Source organism: Vicugna pacos, chromosome 25, assembly GCF_048564905.1.
Source record: "Vicugna pacos chromosome 25, VicPac4, whole genome shotgun sequence".
In the NCBI taxonomy this organism is placed as follows: Eukaryota; Metazoa; Chordata; class Mammalia; order Artiodactyla; family Camelidae; genus Vicugna; species Vicugna pacos.
In genome coordinates, this window is record NC_133011.1 from 22394481 (window position 1) to 22416173 (window position 21693).

At 42.1% G+C, this 21693-nt stretch overlaps 1 long non-coding RNA gene across 1 annotated transcript in view; it reads right to left on the reverse strand.

Annotated features, from left to right (window-relative positions):
- Nucleotides 1–17939, reverse strand: part of LOC140689283 (uncharacterized) — a 299698-nt gene extending 281759 nt beyond the window's left edge. The window contains exons 1-2 of the long non-coding RNA XR_012064178.1: nt 17696–17939; nt 8998–9355 (exon numbers count right to left, since the gene is read on the reverse strand). This is a non-coding gene — a long non-coding RNA (uncharacterized lncRNA). The remainder of the gene's footprint in view (nt 1–8997; nt 9356–17695) is intronic.
- Between the last annotated feature and the right edge of the window lie 3754 nt (nt 17940–21693).

The following is a 21693-nucleotide window of genomic DNA, read 5'->3' on the forward strand; positions in this document are numbered from 1 at the left end:
AGCCATAAGGGATACTGGGCAGGTGGGTATATGGCATCTGAGCCACTGTCAGTGGAGGCTGGCTCTGGCAGGAAGGATGCCATGAAGAATCGTAATTGGCACAACATCCACAATGTCTGCACACCTTCACAGGTTAGAGGCTCATAGAGCTTGCTCTCACTTCAAGAAGTGTGTACCATTTACCCCACAGCACGCAGAAGCATGAGGAAGGAAAGCCTTCCCTCAGATGGCTCCAGTCCACAATTTTTAATACCCGCACTCTGTTCTTAAAGGATCAAAGGAAAGGCTGCCTCAAAGGCTGCTGATGGCTGTGGAACTAAGATTCTCTCCCCAGGGCACGGTGATCTGACTCCCTTTCCCGAGTGTCACTTGAGTTTGTGCTCTCTAGGGAGCCATGCAGACTTGCCCTTGGGAAGGCCTTGCTGGAGCTGAACCCACACTCCTGGGATCTGAGAAAAATAGGATCTGGGATGGCATCTCATACCTGGCTTGACTCAGACTTCTCACTGGGGCAAGGCGCTTACCAGACTTTTATTATTATTTTCATTTACTCATTCATTCATTTATTTGCTTAAAACAGTAAGAGTTATTCTCTCACAGTTAGGGAGGCGAGAATCCTAAAATCAATTTTGTATAATTTTTCTTTTATTATTTTTCCTTTTTATTGAAGTATACTTGATATACATTATTAGTTACAGGTGTACAACATGGTGATTCAATGTTTAAATGTATTATGAAATGATCACCATGATAACGCTAGTAAATACTATCTGTCACCATACAATGTTATTATAATATTATTAACTATATTCTTATTCTGTACATTACATTCCTATGACTTAGTTATAACTGAAAGTTTGTACCTCTTAATTCCCTTCACTTATTTCACCCAACTCCCCAGCATCCTTTCCCTCTGATGACCACCAGTTCATTCTCTGTATCTATGAGTTTGTTTTATTTGATTGTTTTTTAGATTCCACACATAAGTGAAATCATATGATATTTGTCTTTCTCTGTCTTACTTATTTCACTCAGCATAATACCATCTAGGTCCATTCATGTTGTCACAAATGGCAAGATTTCATTTTTAATGGCTGAATAATATTCTATTGTAAAAATATACTACATATTCTTCATCCATTCACCTGTTGATGGACATTTAGGTTGTTTCCATATCTTGGCTATTGTAAATAATGCTGCAATTAACAAAGAGGTGCAGATATCTTTTCCAATTAATGTTTTCATTTTCTTCAGATATATACTCAGAAGTGGAACTGCTGGATCTTAGAGTGGTTCTATTTTTAATTTTCTGAGGAATCTCTATATTGTTTTCCATAGTGGCTGCACCAATTTACATTCCTACCAACAGTGCAAAAGGGTTCCCTTTTCTCAACAGCCTTATCAACATTTGTTATTTGTTGTCTTTTTAATAATAGCCACGTTGATGTATCTCACTGTGGTTTTCATTTACATTCCCTAATGATTAGTGATGTGTCTGTCTTTTTATGGGCCTGTTCATGAGATGTACATCGTCTTTAGAAAAAAATGTCTATTCTGGTCCTCTGCCCATTTCTTAATCAAATTGTTTTTTGATATTGAGTTGTGTGAGTTTTTTTTATATAATTTTGGATATTAACCCCTTATTGGATATATCATTTGCAAACATCTTCCCTATTCAGTAGGTTGCTTTTTCATTTTGTTGATGGCTTCCTTCGCTATTTAAAAGTTTTTAAGTTTGAGGTAGTCCCGTTTATTTACTTTTGTTTCTCTTGTTCTTGCCTCAGGAAACAGGTCCTAAAAAATACTGCAAAGACCAATGTCAAAGAGTGTACTGCTTTGTTTTCATCGAGCTTTCTGATTTCAGGTCTTACATTTAAGTGTTTAGTGCATTTTAAGTTTATTTTTGTATATGCTGTAAGTGGTCCAGTTTCATTCTTTTACATGTAGCAGTCCAGTTTTTCCAATACCATTTATCAAAGAGATCATCTTTTCCCCTCTGTATAGTATTCAATCCTTTGTCATAAATTGATCATACAAGCATGGGTTTATTTCAGGGCTGTCTATTCTGTTCTATAGATATATGTGTATGTTTTTGTGCCCCTACCATCCAGTTTTGATTACCATAGCTTTGTATTATAGTTTGAAACCAGGGAGTGTGATAACCTCCAGCATTGTCCTTCTTTCTTAGACTGCTTTGGCTATTTGAGGTCTTTTACCTGAAATATGAATTCCATACAAATTTTAAGATTATTTATTCCAGATCTGTGGAAAATGCTACTGGTATTTTGATAGGGATTGCATTATATCTGCATATAGCTTTGAAGCATAGACATTTTAACAATATTAATTTTTCCAATCCATGAGCACAGCATATCTATTTATGTCTTCTTCAATTTCTTTCATCAAGGTCTTATAGTTTTTAGGGCATAGGTGTTTCACCTCCTTGAGTAAGTCTATTCCTGGTTATTTTATTCTTTTTGATACAACTGTAAATGGGATTGTTTTCTTGATTTGCCTGTCTGATAGCTATTAGTGTACAGAAATGCAACAGATTTTTGTGTATTGATTTTGTATCCTAGAACTTTCCTGAATTTATTACTTCTAAGAGTTTTTTGATGGAGTCTTTAGAGTTTTCTATATATAATATGTCATCTGCATATAGTGAGTTTCACTTCTTCTCTTCTAACTTGGATGCCTTTTATTTCTTTTTCCTGCTTAATTGCTATGGCTAGGATTTCCAATACTATGTTGAATAAAAGTGGTGAGAGTGGGCATCCTTGTCTTGCTCCTTATCTTAGAGGAAAAGATTTTAGCTTTTACTTTTGAGCACAATGTTAGCTGAGGTCTTCTCAACTATGGTGCTTATTATGTTGAGGTATATTCCCTCTAACCCACTTTGTGAAGAGTTTTTAGCATAAATGAATGTTGAATTTTGTCAAATGCTTTTTCTGCATCTATTGAAATGATCATATAATCCTTTGTTTCATTAATATGGTATAACACATTGACTGATTTGCACTTGTTGAACCATCCTTGCATCCCTGGAATAAATCCCACTTAATCATGGTACATGATCCTTTTAATGTATTATTGAATTCCGTTTTCTAATATTTTGTTAAAGATTTTTTCATATATGTTCATTAGGAATATTAACCTGTAATTTTCTTTTTTCTCTATCTTTTTTTTTTTTGGTAGTATCTGTCTGATTTTGGAATCAGGGTAATTCTGGCCTCACAGAATGAGTTCAGAAGCATTCCTTCCTTTTCAATTTAATCATCGGAACAGTTTGGGAAGGACAGATATTAACTGTTGCTTAAATGTTTGGCAGAATTCACCTGGGCCCATCTGGTCCTAGAGTTTTGTTGGAAGTTTTTTGATTACTGACTCAATTTGATTTCTAGTGACTGGTTTATTCAGATTTCCTATTTTTTCCAGATTCAGTCTTAGAAGATTACATGTTTCTAGGACTTTGTTTCTTCTAGATTGTCCAATTCGTTGGCATATCATTCACAGTAATCTCTTATAATCCTTTGTATTTCTGTGCTTATCTCCATTTAGTTTAGTTCTTTTTCTGAGGTTTTTGGCTTGTTCCTTCATTTAGAAGGTATTCCTTTGTCGCCTCATTTTGTCTAACTCTCTGTGTTTCTTCCCAGGCATTAGTTACATAAGTTAAGTCTCCTAGTCTTGAAAAAATGGCCTTACTTACGTAGAAAGTGTCTTGTGAGGCACAATGGTGCAATCTCCTCTGGTCACCAGAGCTATGTAGGCTACATGCATGTTTTCATCATGCTTGGCCCCCAACTGCTGCAGACACTCTGGTGGGCAGGGCTGGTCCCCAGCCCACTTGTCTACGAGGTCTGGCTGTGACTGCTATGAGTGCACTGGTGAGCAGCACTGATCCCTCAGAGTAGGAGCTGCTCTGGAGGGGTACCAGTGCTGGTTGAGACTGCCCATCAGCTGTGGAATGGCAAAGGGACACTTTGGAGGAGTGCTGGCTGGGGAAGTCCTCAGGTGAACACCAGGGCAGGGCAAGCTGTGCTAGTAAGGTCGATGGAGAGAGTCAGAAATATCAGCCAGAAATACCCACCAGGTAGAAGGGTAGCACACACCCACACAAAACCCTCCAGTGCCTCCATACCTAGAGAAAGTTCCAACAGATATGGCCCCTCCAGCACATGCCCTAAAATTAGTCAGTGATTCTCCTTCTTGTATGAGCCCAGTGCTCTTCAAGCACTGTTTCTGCACTGGAACTCAGAAAGACTGAGCTTGGTTTGTACATAAGCCTGTAAAGAGGAAAGTCTCAGTTTCCCACTGACCTTTGGCTCTCCCACACTTAAGCCCCCCTGGTTTTCAAAGCTAGATGTTTATGAGGGCTAATCTCCCCAGTGCAGGTTCCCTGGGCTTACGAGCTCATTGTGAGCCTCTGACCCCTGCCACTCTGTGGGGACCTCTGTGGTTGTCGATATTCTTCCTGCTTGTGTGTCACTAAACTGGGGGTGTGGGTTCTGACTAGACCACATCTTCAACCCTCTTACCCACTCTGATGTGGCCTTTTATTTGTATCCTTAGTTGTAGAAAATCTGTTCTGCTAGTCTTCAGGTCATTCTCAGAGATAGCTGTTCTATGTGTAGTTGTAGATTTGGTGTGTCTGTGGTAGGAGGTGTGCTCAGTATTCTTCTATTCCATCATCTTGATCTAACTTAGGTTTTTGCATGTCCTTCAGTTTTGTGCTCACTTGCAATGTACAAAGACTCTTCAACTCCATTCTGCTGTTGGATTTGTTGGTTTTTCCATGGGTGGTCCAGATATGTTCTCATACAATACTACATACACGTTTTCTTGCACATCATTAATGAATTCTTTGAGTTACATATTGAAAATTATATGCAATGTAATTATTTATAACACATTGACTTGAATGAACATTAATTACATGAATAAGGTGGACTTAACATTTTTATTTTCATTTGCACAGATATCAGTCCCCCACAACCCCAAGAAACAAAGCACTGTGTTTAGACTTTGTGTGTATATAAACACACAGACACACCCCTACTTGGTCATTCAATGATCAAACGAAGAAAACAGAGAAAGAATAATCCTTATTCTCAAAATTTCACAGATAAGAAGAAGCAAAAAGCACACACAGTGAAAAGGCTGAAACAGACTGAGGCTTAAATTCTGGCTCTACCACATACTTGTACCTTGATGTCAGCATATTGTATCATCTCACTGTGCCTCAATTTCTCACTTGAGAATTAGGACAGTGATATTCACTCTGCATGGTTGATGGAAGATTTGAAGGAAAAGCAGACGAAACATCTAGCACAATGTTTAACACCCATAAACACTCAAAAATACTCTCTTGATGTTTAGACAATGGGAGAAGAGATTTATTGTTTTCTTGGCTCCCAAGAGTCAGTCCTAATTCCTTGAAGATATTTTAGGAATCCTAAAGGGGTACACCTAAAAGAGGGACATCAGGCAGAACCCATAATTACAATGGATGTCCCTGGTCATCCCAAATCCAATGTGGCCTCTACAGGCAATTGATTCCTCATGTCTGCAATCATCTCCAGTAAAGCAGATTTCAAAGTCAGCTTTTGCTTGTGATTTCCACTTTTAGTCACCCACACAGACAGGGAATTGCCCTTTGACTCTGTTCTCTAGACAAAAGAAGCCTTTCTTCCCATTCCAACTGCTCCCTTCCTCAGGAAGAACACTGTGGAACTGGTTGGCCAAATACCAGGACAATTTTTCTCATGTTTGGGGCTCTCCATCTCCTTTGGTGCTAACTAGGTGTATGACTTTTCTACCCCTTGAGATCTAAGTTTTGATGCTCTGGTCAGTGTTCAAGGGAAAGGGGCAAAATGAGTCAACTTGCTTCGTCTCTAGGCTGATGTACTCCATGGTCCATGCACCAGCATCAGCTGCCTCGCCTGGGAGCTTATCAGAAATGCAGACTCTGGCCATGCCCTGGAGCCTACTGAACCAGAATCAGCGCTTCAACAAGATCCACAGGGGATTCCTATGGACAAGCTGGGAAGCCCAGCGCAGGTGTGTAAACTGACGTCATTAAGTTAAAGCCTTGCACCTGGTCCAACTGACCTATCTGGAGCACAACGCTGGGATTTAGTACAAATTTCTATGTGGTTAAACTATATATCATTCCTCTATGTAGCATTACCATTGTTCCCTGCACTTCTCTTTCCCTCTGGGACTGCTCGGTGAGGCGCTGTCTGTGGTCACCTAGAGCCAGCTGGCACAGGCTCATGCGAGCCAGTTCACATTGCTTCCAACTTCTCATTGAGTGGTGACATGATGGTGGCAAGAAACTGGCCATGGTGGGAGTGTCTGCACCACAGAAATAGGGAGACACTACAAGTCAGAGCACTTTTCCCACAGAGAACTGGCTTACAGCACACCACACGCACCTGCTCTAAGTCAGGGCACTCTCACCAGCACACACCTACCATTTAAGCATCTCAATCCTACTGTCCTTCCCAATGCACTTTAATTCTTTTTGCAGCAGACTAAGTGCACTTTTTACTCCATCCTCAGTAAAAATGGAAAACAGTTACCACCTAGCATCATCTCATTGAAATGAAATAGCTCTATAACTTTAATATTAAATATTAAAATGATCTGCAGTATCTATTAAAACTTTTGCAAGGCTTCACTCCCTTGATTTTTATTCACCTGGGATTCTGCATTTCAAAAATGCACTCTAATTTTAATGCAGGTGATCTTTAGACAGCACCTTAAAAATTATTCCACTCTGAGGCACATACCCAGGGAAGCAACTCACTGCACTCACCGGAGGGTTCTGAGCTCCCCCACCGTCTACCACTGCTCACCCCCAGCGCCCGGTGTCTTCCTAGAGAAATACATCAAACACCTCAACTCTTAACTCAGTTGTCCCTCACCAAATTGCAAAGCTTATAGTAGCTACCTGTTTACATAGCAATGGATGGTTAAGCAGTGTGTTTTCCAAACCCTTAGATTCACCGTCAGAAAGTTAAGAGCCCACTAGAAAGCTAGGTTGCCAGCTCTCCAAGGGAGAGCACCTCTGGCTGAAATCAGCGATGTGTTCTCAGAGCCTTTGGCTCCGGTCTCCAAAGCACATCATTGTTATTCTAATGGATTTGGGAAATTACATGTTCTCTAATAATAACCCATGAAAGGAAGACACAAATAGCAATACAAAGAGAAGAAGCGACTTGCCACGGCCCTCGTAAGGTGTTAGCGACGGAGTAAGCTCAGCTCTTATTAGCTGACAGAATTAGATTTCGTCTACTGGGCCCCGCTGAATAAAAATCAGGGAAATTCCCATTAAAATGCAGATTCTGGCCTCTCGAGAAGGTCAGAAGGTCTGACAACACTGGGCCCACATTTCTGTGTGGCATGAGTCCTGAACTAAGGGACAGTAGCTGTTTTTCAAAGAAACACAAATTCTCCAGAACTTAGTAGTTCTCATCACTCCCCTTAACTGCTTTCCCTTACTGGCCTTGTCCGTGGAGGCAGGAGAGTTTGCATCCTCCACTAAGCTTTACTTCCTTGCTTCTCTGTTTGCCCTTCCTCCTAAGCCCCTCGCAGAAGGACCTAGTATAAAATCCTTGGAAATTCTCTCCATCTTGCTTTCTGTTGCAAACTCACCTAAGCCAATCTCCTGCTCACAATTATGGGATGCTTTTTGGTATCAATAACTATCTAAAGTCAGAGGTGGGTGAAGTCTGTAACAAAACTCAAGATTTAATGTGCGCATACATTGTCTGGAATCCCATTAAGATACTGATTTTGACTCAGTAGGGCTGGGGTGGGCCAGGTTCTGTATTTGCCACAAACTCCCAGGTGATAACTTGTGCTGCTGGGTGCATACACCCCATTTGAGCAGCAAAGGTGTCCATTTCTGCGCACTAAACTTTGCTCTCGGGTTCTGCTGGAAACTGGCCCCAAACCAAAGTCTGCAAAGGAACAAAAGAGGTGTACGACTTGCTCTATACAAGGGATCAACTCCCGGCAATTTGCCCTCTTAAGTGTTTTGACCATGCCTGTGCATAAACCAAAGTGACGGAGTTCTGGAAGCAGGGATCCTTTTCCTCTTAGAGGATGGATCAGGCAGTCGCAGAATCAACTGCTGGACAGAGGGCAGTTTCAGAAGCAAGCTGCGGGCAGCCCTGGGAAGAGGGCAGACTGCTGGGCTCCCTGGGTTGCTGTGCTCTGTGCAAGTGCCAGAGGGGTTTCTGTACTATTTCTGAGATTTCTAGAATCCAAATTATTATGGACACCAATAATCTCATCAGTGTAAACCCATTACAACAACACGCTAGTATCTGAACCTCTGGTGTCAACTGGAGATAAAGACAGCTGGCAGTGGGTATCCCAACCAGGACAATCAGCCACACCTGTTTTTATCCTACTGTCTTTGGTAACAGATCTTAAATTACAGACCACACAGCACACACTTCATAAGAAATAGGTGCTTCAAACTGGACTTGGCCTGTAATCTGAAGCAGGAAGGATTCGTTTTGCATTTGAGAGCTATCAATGTTAAGGAGGTAGGAGGAACGGCCCCTTCCCGTGAGACACAGGACTTTCCTCTGCCTCGCCCAGCAAGCCCAGGGAGGGTCCCCTCAGTCACAGCCCCTGCGCCCTCTGCACACTCATTTTCCAATTTACTTCTATCTGGGCTTTTTTCCCACCATGTCTTCAGTACCACATATTCTCAAGTCACCTCATGAGAAACAGAAACAGAAAGTAAGAGGCAGAAGCAATCAGAGAGATGGCCAGAGCCGGTAGGTTTTCAATCTCAGCCTTGAAAGCCTTTTTCAGATCTAATATCGCACTACAGTGCAAATATAGTTCACGCAAGAAAGCTGTTCTGGACCGGGCGAGGTGGATATTAGGAAAGCTGAAACCCACCCTTTCCCCATTACCCCCAACCCCCTCATACCTTTGTCCTTGAAGGGCTTCCAAAGGACACCGCTGAACACTAACCTGATCCGAAGTCATTCTCCCATCACTCGGTTTGCAGACAAGGAAGCGGAGTTGTTGAAGGGATCAGCAGTTTGCCCACGTTCACGTGGCTAGGTGGGGCCCGAACACAAAATCTCCCTCCTCTGCGGGTCATATCACAGGACACAGGGAAGGTGCACAGTCTCGTCCTGAGACTGATGGAGCCGGCAGAGCTCGGGGGAGAACCTGAGTCTGGGTCCCCACTGGCTGTCCATCTCCCCACACCTCTCCAGCCAGAGCTCATTCCATGATCTCCAGGTAATGGCTCAGTTCTTTCTGCGTTTCAGATCCAACTCTCCAGTTCCAGATCAAGACCTCTCTCCGCAGCCCCTGGTGTTACCTAAAAAAACAAAAGCAGGATGTTTTACTCCCATCAACGCTGTCCAGCACTCTAAAATGCACCGCCAACAGGACTCAGAGGAGCATGTCACAGAGAGGATGACGTGGGTGCTCCCCCAAAGGACTTTCCTCCTGGGAGTCAGCGCTCTTTTTATCTGCCTCAGATGCACCCCATTAGCTGATACTGTACCAACTTGCTCCTCTTGTTTCCCTAAAGCTTCCACGTTTCTCTCTGTTTCCACTTCCCACTCCATTTTTACAACTTCCTGGCCTGTCTGGTGGCCTGTAAGGGCCGCCTTCATACAAAAGCAGATTTTCGGGTTTCCTAATGCATGTATTTCCATTTAACGTTAACCAGAGTAGTGGTTACAATCAAGGATGAAGTCTCCCCGTGATAAGATGGTAAAGCACCTTGAGAAATAATTTCATGTTTCTGTTCTTTAACACTGTGGGCATGTCCCCCTCAGGAGTTTCTGGGGCCCTTCTCCACTCTGTTCTCTTCCCACCTTCCCCCTCCTTCCTCCTCTTTCACAATTCCTCTTCCTCCCCTTCCTTGTCCCCACCTCCACCCATCTTCCTTCTGGGTAAGGGGTTGTAAGAAGGTGTTTTTTAGCTTTTACATCACCTCTGGAGTCCTAACACTGACCCCACCGATATTGCATTTGCTACCATGCCACCATATTATTTACCAAAATCAAGTGGGTCTACAGCCTAGTAACAGTGATGATAACCGGATGAGGATTAATGATAATAAGGAAAAAAAGAAACAAGAAAGAAATCTCAAGAGGAGGAAGGAAAAAAAAAAGCAAAAAGGGAAGGAATGAATGAAAGAAAAATAACCAAATAATAAGCTGATCTTATTAATAATATCAGTAGCATTAAGCAACTCTTTTTATCAGGCACCACTGTGTGTGTGTGTGTGTGTGCACGCGCGTGCGCACGTGCACATGTGTGTTTACACTGAGCTCTTACAAGCCCCCTATTATTCCCACTTATTTTATGCATGAGGAAATGTAGGTACATCCAAGCCACCAGTAAACAGAGAGCCAGGATTTGGTGCCAGGGTCTAGACATGGACAGTCCGATTCCTGAGCCTGGCTCTGCAGACCCAGTGCCTGTGCTTCAGGATGGAGAATGATGATGGTAGAAGAGCCCAGGCATCAGGACTGCACAAGTTGGTGGGTCAGAGATTCAAAGGTCCCAAGGTGTCACAATACCAGGGGATCTTGCGTACCAAGGCTGCAGTATGGGGATGATTCTGAGCCGTTAAAAGCAAAGCTGTCCCTAATCATCAATCTAGAGGCCACGTTTTTACAACCAGCACAGCAACGAGGAGGAAAAGGCCAGAGATCATCATACCCATAGTTTGCCTTGTTTAGGAGGCTCAAGCTAATTTGTTTCCTTTTTAAAATCATTTCATAAGCTCTGGAGGTTGTTTCCTCTCAACTGCTGTCTCACTGTTGTTTTTCAGTCACCTGTTACTCACACGTGGATTATCTACTTTGTGGACCATTTCTGGGGCGTTTTTAATACTAGTGTGACTTTCCCAGGCCAACCACCAGGCTCCTGCCTCCTTTACTGCTCAGCCATAGACACTAATTAACTTCTATCTTCACTGCTTCTAAATGATTTTTTCAGACATTAGTCAAATGAACTCCTGCTTATTTTGAATTTTCTACATCACAATTCTTCCTCCTTTTTCATCCCCACAGCAGAGAGGGGTTGATGGACAGCTATCCTATCGTGCTTGAGAGCAGACCTCTACTGTGTAGGAATTGTGTTCACTGAAAATCTGAAGGACTGTAAACACCCCTCTCCTGCAAGGGACCCTCCTCTTTACTGTCTCCTTTTCAGCACTAACGAACTGTTCCTTTGGGACCATTTAGGAACCAAACATTCTGGCCTTCATCTTGGATGAAATAATACTATATAGCATAAATGAGAAGTGAGACTTCTCATTTCAGAACACAAGTCAAGCTTCCCTGCCAGCGAAGCCCCATGTGCTCGGCTTCCCGCATTGTCTGACCTTCCTCCTACAGGTTCCCTGTTACTTGCTCTGCTCTGGTGCCCCAGCCCGTGCCTGCCTCCCTCACGTACCTGCCTCCGGGCTTCTGCACCTGCCTTTCCCTCGGCATGGAACTCTCTTTCCCCAAATACCTGTCTGCTTATTCCCATCAGTCTCTGATCCACCAGAAAGCCCTTCCCTGACAGCCCAGTTTATAACAGTGATCTCCAAACATTTCCTTTTTCTTGTCTGTTTTTCCTTCACGCCATGGCCCAGTGTTTTATTATATATTTCTGCATTTGTCATCTTTCTTCTCCTCCAGAATGTAAGACCCCTGAGCTCTGTCCACATTAAAACCAAAGAAAACAAACACCCAAACACTATCACATGCTCAGTACCTAGAACTCCACTTGGCTATGCGCAAGTTGTATTTGTCGGATGAATGAATGCTGAGCTATTGGAGGGGAGGGGAACATGCCTTAGCAGGAAAGACACCAGATCTCTAGAATCATACATGAGAAGTTTCTGGATCTAGCTCTGTTCCAAGGATGCAAACTGCTTAACTGCACAAGAGAGTTTTTTTCACTTCCGCAGCACCCTAGCTCTGCCCCAGCTGTTATCCAGGAGCCCTGATTTCCCTCCTGTTCTTGAGCTGTCATCTTTTTCCAAAGGGGTTGTTCCCATTCATCCTTGACAAGAGACTTTCGCTGAATGGACTATGGCTCTCACATGCAAAGTGAATGCCTGGAGCATCGTAGCTGAAGGTCGAGAGCCAGTTCTCACTTCTACCTCGACACCCCTGGGCCAATCTCACTCTTGGCTGCTCTCTTGGGCTCCCCTGTGCACTAAGCAGGACGCTGACAATTCAGACCAGTCCAGAATGGGCCCTAAAACAGTATATTCAGTGTTTTATTTCAACCACAGTGACAACTTAAGAATTTAATTCACTATCTTAAGTTTGGGGTCTAATGTGAACAGTTCAGCAGTACATGAAATCCAGGGCTGTAACTCTTCCCCATCTCTCTGCCTCGGTTCTGCTTTGCACCACACCTGCCTACTTATAGTGTAGTCTGGGAGCAGGCTTTGCAGTCTGAGAGTCCTGCGTTCAAATCCCAGTCCTGACAACACTCTTTGCATTCCACAGAAGCTGGTAGGAATCGCTCTTAGGAGCTGACATTTAATGGTCAGCTGGTTCTGGGTCAAGCACAGTAATCCCCATAATTCTAAGTGGCAGGTACCATACTTGACCAAGTTTTACAAGTGTAAGAAGTCACTGCTCTACCTTTGATTAAAGGAGCCAGATGGTGTCCTATCTGTATAAATGTCAAGGCTCAAAACTGGCCACAAACTCAGGGAGAATGGGCACTCCATTCTGCAAACTTTTTTTCTTAGGAGGACATGGGGTGGGATAATGAACAAATTTCTGAGGACCTCCTTTCTTAGGGGGCATGTCCTTAGGGAAAGTTGATCTAACCTGATCTCTCAATGTTCTCAACTATTCAACAAGTCTTTGGACCAAAGTTTCCAAAATATTCATAAATGAATAAATAACATTTGTTTTCCTGTGTCCTATGATACTGTAAGCAACACCCAAATTCTGCTGGGTTGTTTTCATAACCTCTCTAGGCTTTGTTTGCAGGGCTCTGTTGACCCATTTCCACCAGCACAGAAGTCCTCATTCTGAATTGTGACACCTCACTTCAAACAGATAACATAGAGTCATCTGATCACCCAGCTGCCTCCTTTGATAAAGTGTAATTTCATCTCTCATGTTCTTGTTGATCTTTCAACTACTACCATGACTACCATTACTAAAGATGGCTAACACTCACTGAGTCACACATTCTTCTGATTGTCTTCCATTTAATTGATAACTCCTTTAATCCTCACAGCAACCCCATGAAGTAGTTACTATTATTAATACCCAGCAGTCAAAGGAGAAGGAATTATCACCCCAAATCATTTGGGCTCTTCTCTTGCTGAAGTTTCTCAGAACCTTTGGCTGCTGGCCTTGGCATCTTCAAGAGTCTTTGGAATTAGCAAGGGAAGTAAGGTGAGGGGCTGCCCAGGTTCACAAGGGAGAAAAACACAGGAAGGCCTCATCCTAGGTTCCCTGAAAGAAGAAGCTGGCCAGCTGCTGTCGGCACTGATGGAGGCAGCAGCTGTTTCTCACCAGCCCTGCATAAATCTAAATCCACTGAAGAACACTGCTGGCCTCCCTCCTGTTATCCTGGACTCTTCTCTTCCTGGTGAGATGCCTTAAATATGAAAATGTCCTTCTGTTCCATAATGTCAACAAAAGAGGCTGCCGCTCCCATTGTCTTGTCCTTTTCCCCCAAACACTCTGGGGAAGCCAGATGCATTGGCCTCACCTCAGAGGGGATGCTTCAGTAGACATTAGGATGTACTGGAGATACTGATGGTGGAGGTGGTGGCTTTCTAGAAGTCAGCAAAGATGAGAAAATGCACCAAGAAGGAGCTGTTCTCAGCCTTGCTCTTTAACCAGCTCTGTCACTTTATCATCTGGAGATGAATTTTCAGGCTCAGGTGAGAGAAAAGGGGCCGGGTGTCGCCATCCATTCAAAGAGCCCTAGGGACTTTGTCATACCAAGCGCTGCCTAATGAGGCTGCAAGATGACCTACCTTTTACGTCTGCTCCCTCAAGACAGTACAGGACGCCGCTCTCCTGCCAGTAAAGGCAACTCTCACAGTTACATTATTTTTGCAACAAGAAGGGTCAGAAATTTTTCAAAAATGACATAAATTCACCTTTAGCTGTGTTCAAGGGGACTGATTTTTCGTTCTTTAAAAAATGTTTTCAGTGGTTTGGAAGTTTCTTAATCTCAGCAGTTTCCAAGTCAAGCTGAGAAGAGTTCACATGCTTGGTCATGGCCTTCAAGGGTTGTAAATATGCACCCTGCTTAATAAAGTAGTGGGTCTGCCACTCACAAGAAGTGCAGATGTCAAACTTTGGTGAAGGAAGTCTTTTCCCCTGCTAACTCACACTGCAGTACCAGAGCCGCTTTATCTTATCTCCTTAGAAATCTGGGAACAGCAGCAACTGCTAGCTCTTTAGATTTAAGTATCTCTTCTTTTGATCTTCCAGAGATTCCTCACCAGAGGATGATATCTACTAACACTTCAACATACCAGAGGAAGCTGCTATTTAAAGGAATCCTCGCAAACACTTCAAAAAAAACTAGAGTTCTTCCTGATGCCAAAGATCTCTTTGTAATTTATTTGCCTTGTTAGTTTGGATGTAGTTCAATAAATCTTTGACATTCATAGGGATATAATCAGAGATCTTCAAGAATTCCAAATGCAGAAAGGTCATTATAACATATTCTTTGCTTTCTGACGCAATAAAATACAACAAAGTATAACTGAATAAGTGACACCTTCAGATGCTAATTTTTTAAAATATAGCATATTCCACTTTTTAATTTATCCCAAACTTCTATACTGTGGATAAGAACCAGTCATCAATTGAATAGATCTATTTAATAACTTTTTAAAATTTTTATCAATGCTCTATTTTTAATTAATTTTTATTTTTATCAAAACAATACATAAACATTATTGAAAAGCCAAATCGTAGAAAAAGGTTTATAAAAGAAAACAGCTATTCTGTTGCCCAGCAGAAAGCACTTTTGACTCTCTTAGCAGTTTCTTCTAGAATATGCCTCCTTAATTTTATAACGTACCGATTCTACTTTTCATGTATCCATGTGAGACACGGACTACTTACATTCCGGCAGATAAAGGTAGTGATGGAAATAAAATGTGCAACCTGAGAGTTACGTTTTATTCGGTGGACATTTCTGAGGACTCAACCCCTCAGGTCGCAGATGACAGCCTCTCAGATGGCTCTGAGGGACTGCTCCGAAGAGGTAGGGGAGAAGCCAGGATATACAGGAGTTTTTACAACAAAGACCAGGTACTCCGAACATCAGAAGATTACTGTTAATTAAAGAAAACCGGATAGCTCAAGTTAAAGAATTTAGCCTCTTCTATGTATGGGAAGGTGCAACATTTGCTGTGCAAATGTGAGCCCATTGAAATCACTCCTTTGACATGCATCTGGCCATCTAGGGACAGCCTCCTGTTTTTTCATGTCCCTCAGGGGGAGCCATTGGGGGTGGCTGCAAAGGCGGGGCTGCCTGCTCTTCTGCATCCTGAGCTCGCTGCAGGGTAGCAAGTAGCTGATGACTTGATGGTCACAGCATTCTTTGTTTACTGATATGGCTTGCAATATTTTTCGTTTACAAAGGTTAGCTCCCCTCCTCACAGACACTAACACACAAAGTCTCACTTACGAGCCTGTCCTTTAAAAATATTTCGGTCCACATTTTTTGGTTAAGTCAGACTGTGTGTTTATATTTTATGACTACATGACTATTGTTCTCTGCTAAGCAGTTTTCTTTTTTATATGACTTTTGATTACTCCTGGAGTTTACAGGTGTCTTTTTATTCATTTGGTTAATTTTCTTATGTGCCAATCAATCTTCCCTACGGCTCTGGCAGATCCAATCTACCACCCCACCTCCCAACACACACACACACAACACACACTATTTTCCACCTGGTCAAATGCATCCAATAATCTGTCAGCTCCAACTCCTTCCTGGATCCTCCTCTTCCTGCCCAGATCTGAGCTGTTACCTTCCAGACCAGCTCTCTAGCAGATCCAGGACTTCTCTTCATCTCATCTTTATACTCAATGGCCTGTTTCTTGGTTTCACATCTTGAGCTTTCTTGGTTTACTACCTTTTTAGCAAGAGCACATATTTCAGTACCTTCCTACGTGTTGCTGCCTGGGAGGTAAAATTTTTTGAGTCTCTGCATATCTGAAAATATTTTTCATGCTACTCTCTCACTTGATCAAGATCTGGGAGGATTTGGAATTCGAAGTTGAAGACATACTTCCTCAGAATGTTTGTCATGTCCTTTTGTTGTCTTCTGGGCTGGTTTCTGGCATTTTTCCTGGGAGACCCAATTTCACTCTGATTTTAGGAGCTGCTTCTTTGTATACCTTGTATCTGAAATTTTATCATAAATGTTTTGGTGTGGGTTTTATTTTATTCACACTGTTGGGCATTGCATGAGCCATTTCAATCTGGAAATTAATGTTACTCAGTTCTGGGCAATTTTTTTTTGTATTATTTCCTCATTTTCTCTCTTTTCTTTGGGAATTTATACATGTTGATGTTTTTAAATGTTGTACTGGATTTTTAATTTTTACTTAAATTTTCATCTCATTTTTTATTCTGTCTTGTAGAATATTTCCTCAACTTTATTTTTAAAACTTTGAAATGAATTTTTAATTTTAGCAATCATGTATTTTTTAAATTGATTGTTCCTGTTCCCAAAGCAGGGAAGCAATATATCCTTGTATCTCCCAGAGGCAAATAAGTGTGTATGTGTGTTTTCTTCAGCATTTCTTTTTCCACTCATCACTCTCATCCCAGTTCCTTTCTTCTGTTTAGTATTTTGGTTTCAGTCTTTCATGTTGAAGATTTTCCTCAAATGGTAGGCAATATTTGGATAAGGTATGAAAATCTCAATTTTGTGGGAGTAGGTGGCGGCTTGTTGACTGGCAGTCTTTACCACAGGGTGATGGAGCAGTGAGTTGAATGAAAGCACTGCAGGGTCTTTATGCACCAGTATCTTTAAGTCTCTTCTCTGGAGCTGTTCAGTTTCTTAACTGGCAAATCCCTGCATCTCTTCCTTGGTTGTACGCTGGTCCATGGAGATCCTAGGACTGGGGAGGGGAAGGAGTCCCTCGGTTCTGCAGGCTTTTACTTAGCTCCCCCTCCTCCATTTGCAGCCTGACCTTCACCCACTTTTTCTGCTATGCTTGGTTCCATTTTGTGGTTCAGCTCTGTTTTGTTTCATTCTGCTCCTATGGTTAAGTTTTTCCAAAGAATAAACGTGTGTGTGTGTGTGTGTGTGTGTGTGTGTGTATGTTGGGGGCAAGCAGGGGAGAAAACACCTGGCTATAAGGTCTGGGAAAAGAACCTGGGAATTCAGGTGCACAGTACAACATTTTCTGTCAGTCCACCTGTTTTCAGTCCTGTGCCTCAATCCTGCTTCCCGAGATACTGGGTGCCTACTCATGCAGTACCTGCATCCCTGGGCACTCAGCATGTAACCGCCTCTGCTTTGCTAAGTCAGTCACCACTCCTTAATCTACTCCTATTTTTCAAAAATCTCTTACCATCCTTTGCCTCCTATTGCCTCTTGTTTTGTTCTCTTGGTTCTTATTAGTTTCCACTTTATAAATTCCCTGCCTTGGCTTTAGTGACATTTCAAGCAGGAGAGCAGATACACACTCACGTGTAATCGTCCACATTTAACCTGAAGTCCTCTTGACTTTCTCTACGTTGCCATTTTCAGTTTAATTTCAGGACTTCTTGTTTTCAACAAAGAAACCATGTCATTATTCTATCTTAAGAGCTACTGTTCTTCTACAACAAAATTCCACTGTGATGTGCTTGCTGAGCTGGCGGTTAAGATCACTCGGTAGATAAATAACTCAAACCTTGCAGGAGAAAGTTCAAATTTGTGCCTCAGCAGAAGAGCAGATCAAATCTGAAAACAAATATATGTATGTATAAGCATGACTGGGACACTGTGCTGTGCACCAGAAACTGACATATGTAATTCATGGTACTTAAAAAAAAATTTTTAAGGGGCAGATCATCATATCAAGAATTTTTAGGGGTTTTGTGAGTGGCTACCACCTCCAAGGTTAATCCCCCAGTATCACCCTGTAAGCCCAGTTCAGGCGTGGAGGCAGGTGGAGGAGCACGAACATCACAGGACTTGTTTTCTCTGCGTCAAGCGAGAGAGCAGTTGATGGTAAGTGTGATATACACTGAGCCTCTAAAACACAAGTGTGTGCGGAGGTGAGGCAAGCTTGCTAAGGGCTTGTACTGCGCGCGCGCACACAGACACACTACACACACACACATGCACACATTTGCCCTAGGTCCTAATAAGTAAAGGGTACACAGGAAGCTGGTTTTGGTTCTCACTACTTCTGAGAGGGAAGTTCCCTTTAAAAGACAAGGCACTTATTATCCACCCTGGGCCTGTCAGTTCTGTCTCTGCGGCTTGTAACCTTGCCTCCAGACATCTGTCCTGACTGTTGTTCACCTGGAATATGTCCTTGCCAAATGGGACTACATTTGCTTTCTACACCCTTCTCCCTCGGCCACACAAGGATGCAGCTGCAATCAATAACAGACTGTTTCCAACTTCTGATGCCTTGCAGGCTTCTAGACGACGAGGGGCTTCAGAAACCAAGTTCCACGAAGAATGCTTAGAGCCCTTAGTGAAGGTAAAGCCTGCATGTTGCCCGGCGTCACAGTCCCCACCCCCTCCTCTTCTACCTCCTTCTCTGGCTGCATTCCAGGGTCACGCTCACACCTCAGCAGCAGCTAGGAGCAGTGGCAAAGGACCTCGCCAAAAAGAGCCTGCAACTGTCAGTGGGATGTTTAGAAAAACCACCTTGACTGCTGCTTAAAAATATCATATTCCTGCTGCAGTGAATCTTGTCTATTTAATCTAACGAATATTCTTTCCTCTTTAAAAAGAAATTGGAATAGTTCTTTTTATTTGCAGTTATCCAAGCAAGAGACGATGGACGTGATCCACTGATGAAACTGAGAACAACTTTCATCTGGACACCCAGAGTTGACACACAACCTCCTGGAAGCCATGAGCTGGGGAAGAAAAGACAGAGATGGACTTTGTGATCTGTGCAAATGGCCCAAATCAGGTGTGTTTCATAGAACAATCATCATAAGAAAGCTTCCCTGGGCTTTTTCTTAGATATGATTGGATATTTGGACCTCATGTCCATGTCTCCAATCTTGGTGAAAGACATCTTTTTTATAATAGTTTTAGTCACCAGCCATTTCAATTGAGAGGACACATTATTCCACCACTTCGTTACCAATTCAGACAGAGTCAACAGCAGCTTGATGAGGGCACCTGATTTTGCATACAGAATGCAGCACACTGAACTCTTTGTACTTTGAACAAGCAGAGGAATCTGTTCCTTTGTTTATCAACATTAGGTCATTCTGAGGCACAGTACCAAGGGCTCCATTTTAAACCATGTTCAGTAGCTCCTGAGACAGCCTGGAAATTAACTGGTCAATTAGACATACAGCCTAGATGTACGTCTAATTGACAATGAACACATTTTAATACTATATCTGCTTAGCAGATTATCCACAAATTGCTTTATGCATTGGATGGCTCCAAACTGTTCTACGGACATCTGTTTTTGTTGGCCACAAACATGCTATTTACAACGACAATTTTATCATTAACTGAAACCATGGCTTCACCCAACTTATTATTCTGTATATTTCTAACTTTCTTACAAATATCTGGCATGTGTGTGTGTATGTGTGTGAGAGATTTCTCGGGTGAAGGATTTCTCAGAAATGTGTCCTATTCATTCATCTAAAGGTATGTAGCTGTCCTTGCTATACATTTGTATGCTTTTCCTAAATGACACATTTAAAATTGACCCTGGAGTAGCAGAGAACGCCAGTCCTCATGTATGTGCCTAGGCTCTGACAATACAAAGCTAATTCAAGAAATCTTCCTGCTGAAGCTATCGTGTGTTTGTGTAACAGTCTTGAGATCCCAGAGGAAACCATCAGATAAACTCGTATTAAAAGACATTCTACAAAGTATCTGCTCACTACTCCTCAAAACTGTCAAGGTCATCGAAAGCAAGGAAAGTCTAAGAAACAGTCAAAGTCTAGAAGAGCCTTAAGGAGACACAATAATTAATGAAAGGTGGTATTCCGGATGGAATCCTGAGACAGTAAAAGGACATTAGGCAAAAACCAAAGAAATACAAATAAATGATGGAAATTTAGTGAATAATAATGTAGCAATACTGGTTCATTAGTTGTGATAAGTGTATCATACTATATCAATGTATCAGACTAATGCAAGATGTTAACAAGGGAAACTGGGTTCAGAATATATAGGAACTCTCTGTACTATCCTTGTAACTTTTCTTTAACCCTAAAGGTATTCTAAAATCAAAAACTTATTTAAGAAGCAAATTTTAAAACAGAGATCCCATAAAATTCAGGGATTTCCTGAATTCCTATCAAGAGGGACATTCAACTCTAGGTGAAAATTGTGAATCTCTAATGTTTGTGCTGTGCTTGAGAGTGCAGACCTGGTCTTAAATCACTTTGGACAAGTTACTTAATTTCTTTGAAGCTCTGCCTCCTTGTCTATAGAATGGGACAGATGATGTCTACCACACAGATACCTCCAGAGAAGCTGTAAGACCAGGTTCAAACATGCTACCACCGTGTCTGCAAATAGAAAGTGTTTGCAGAAACAGTAGCTGTTGTTACAAATAATAAGAAAAGAAACTCAGACTTTCTTAACTGTGCAGCCACAGGCTTCCAGTTGAAGACCTTAGAAAAGAAAAAAAGTTCAGTTTTCTTGCCAGCAGAGTCTCAGGGCTATAAGGCACTGTGGGGAGGGATTGAGGATACAAGGCAAGCCCTGATGTGGGTGAGGATGGCAGGAAGGGTCTCTGTGAAGGGAGGGAAGCTCTTGAAGGCAGAAGCCTCTGCTGAACTAAAATGGAGGAAATGGCTCAGAAGCTGCACATAGATTAGTCACAGACTGTTACCTGACTTAAATTCATTGACACGTTTCAGTGGCGGGTCAGGGTTGTGGGGGCAAAAGGCAGAGATAAGAAGTGGGTAAATAAAGCCGCCCTTGTCTGTTCTTCTTCAAGCATGGCCTTCTCTGCAATGGTCTATTCACGACGCCGTGGCAATCTATGTGCTTGTAACCATGATGGGTCACTGATTTTCACACTCAGTTTAATGCTTTCCTGATGGTTTATAATTTGAAAATCTATTCTACTCAGAAGGAAGCTATAAATGACTGTCAAACATAACAAATCTTGAACTCTAATTACCCAGAAAACAGCCTCTGAAATTGATGACCTAATGGTCAAAGGTATTTTATCTTTCGTTTCCAAAGCTCCAAGAAACACTAACTTTTGAAGGAAGAGTGGACACAATCCTTTATTTTCCTAATCAATTGACAAATGTTAAGTTCTTCTTGAAAACCTTTTGTCTGCCTGTACTAAAAGTCTTAAGAAGGACAAAATTATTTTCATGTATCCATTACAAGATGATTACTCATTTGGTTTAGTACCTTACATTTGGCAACTGGCTTATTGCACATCCAAATGGTCTGCTGTATCAGTAACGTATGAAAACCAGTTGCTAGAATCAATACTTCAAAGAGTAGGTCAAAGCCAGTGGGTATCT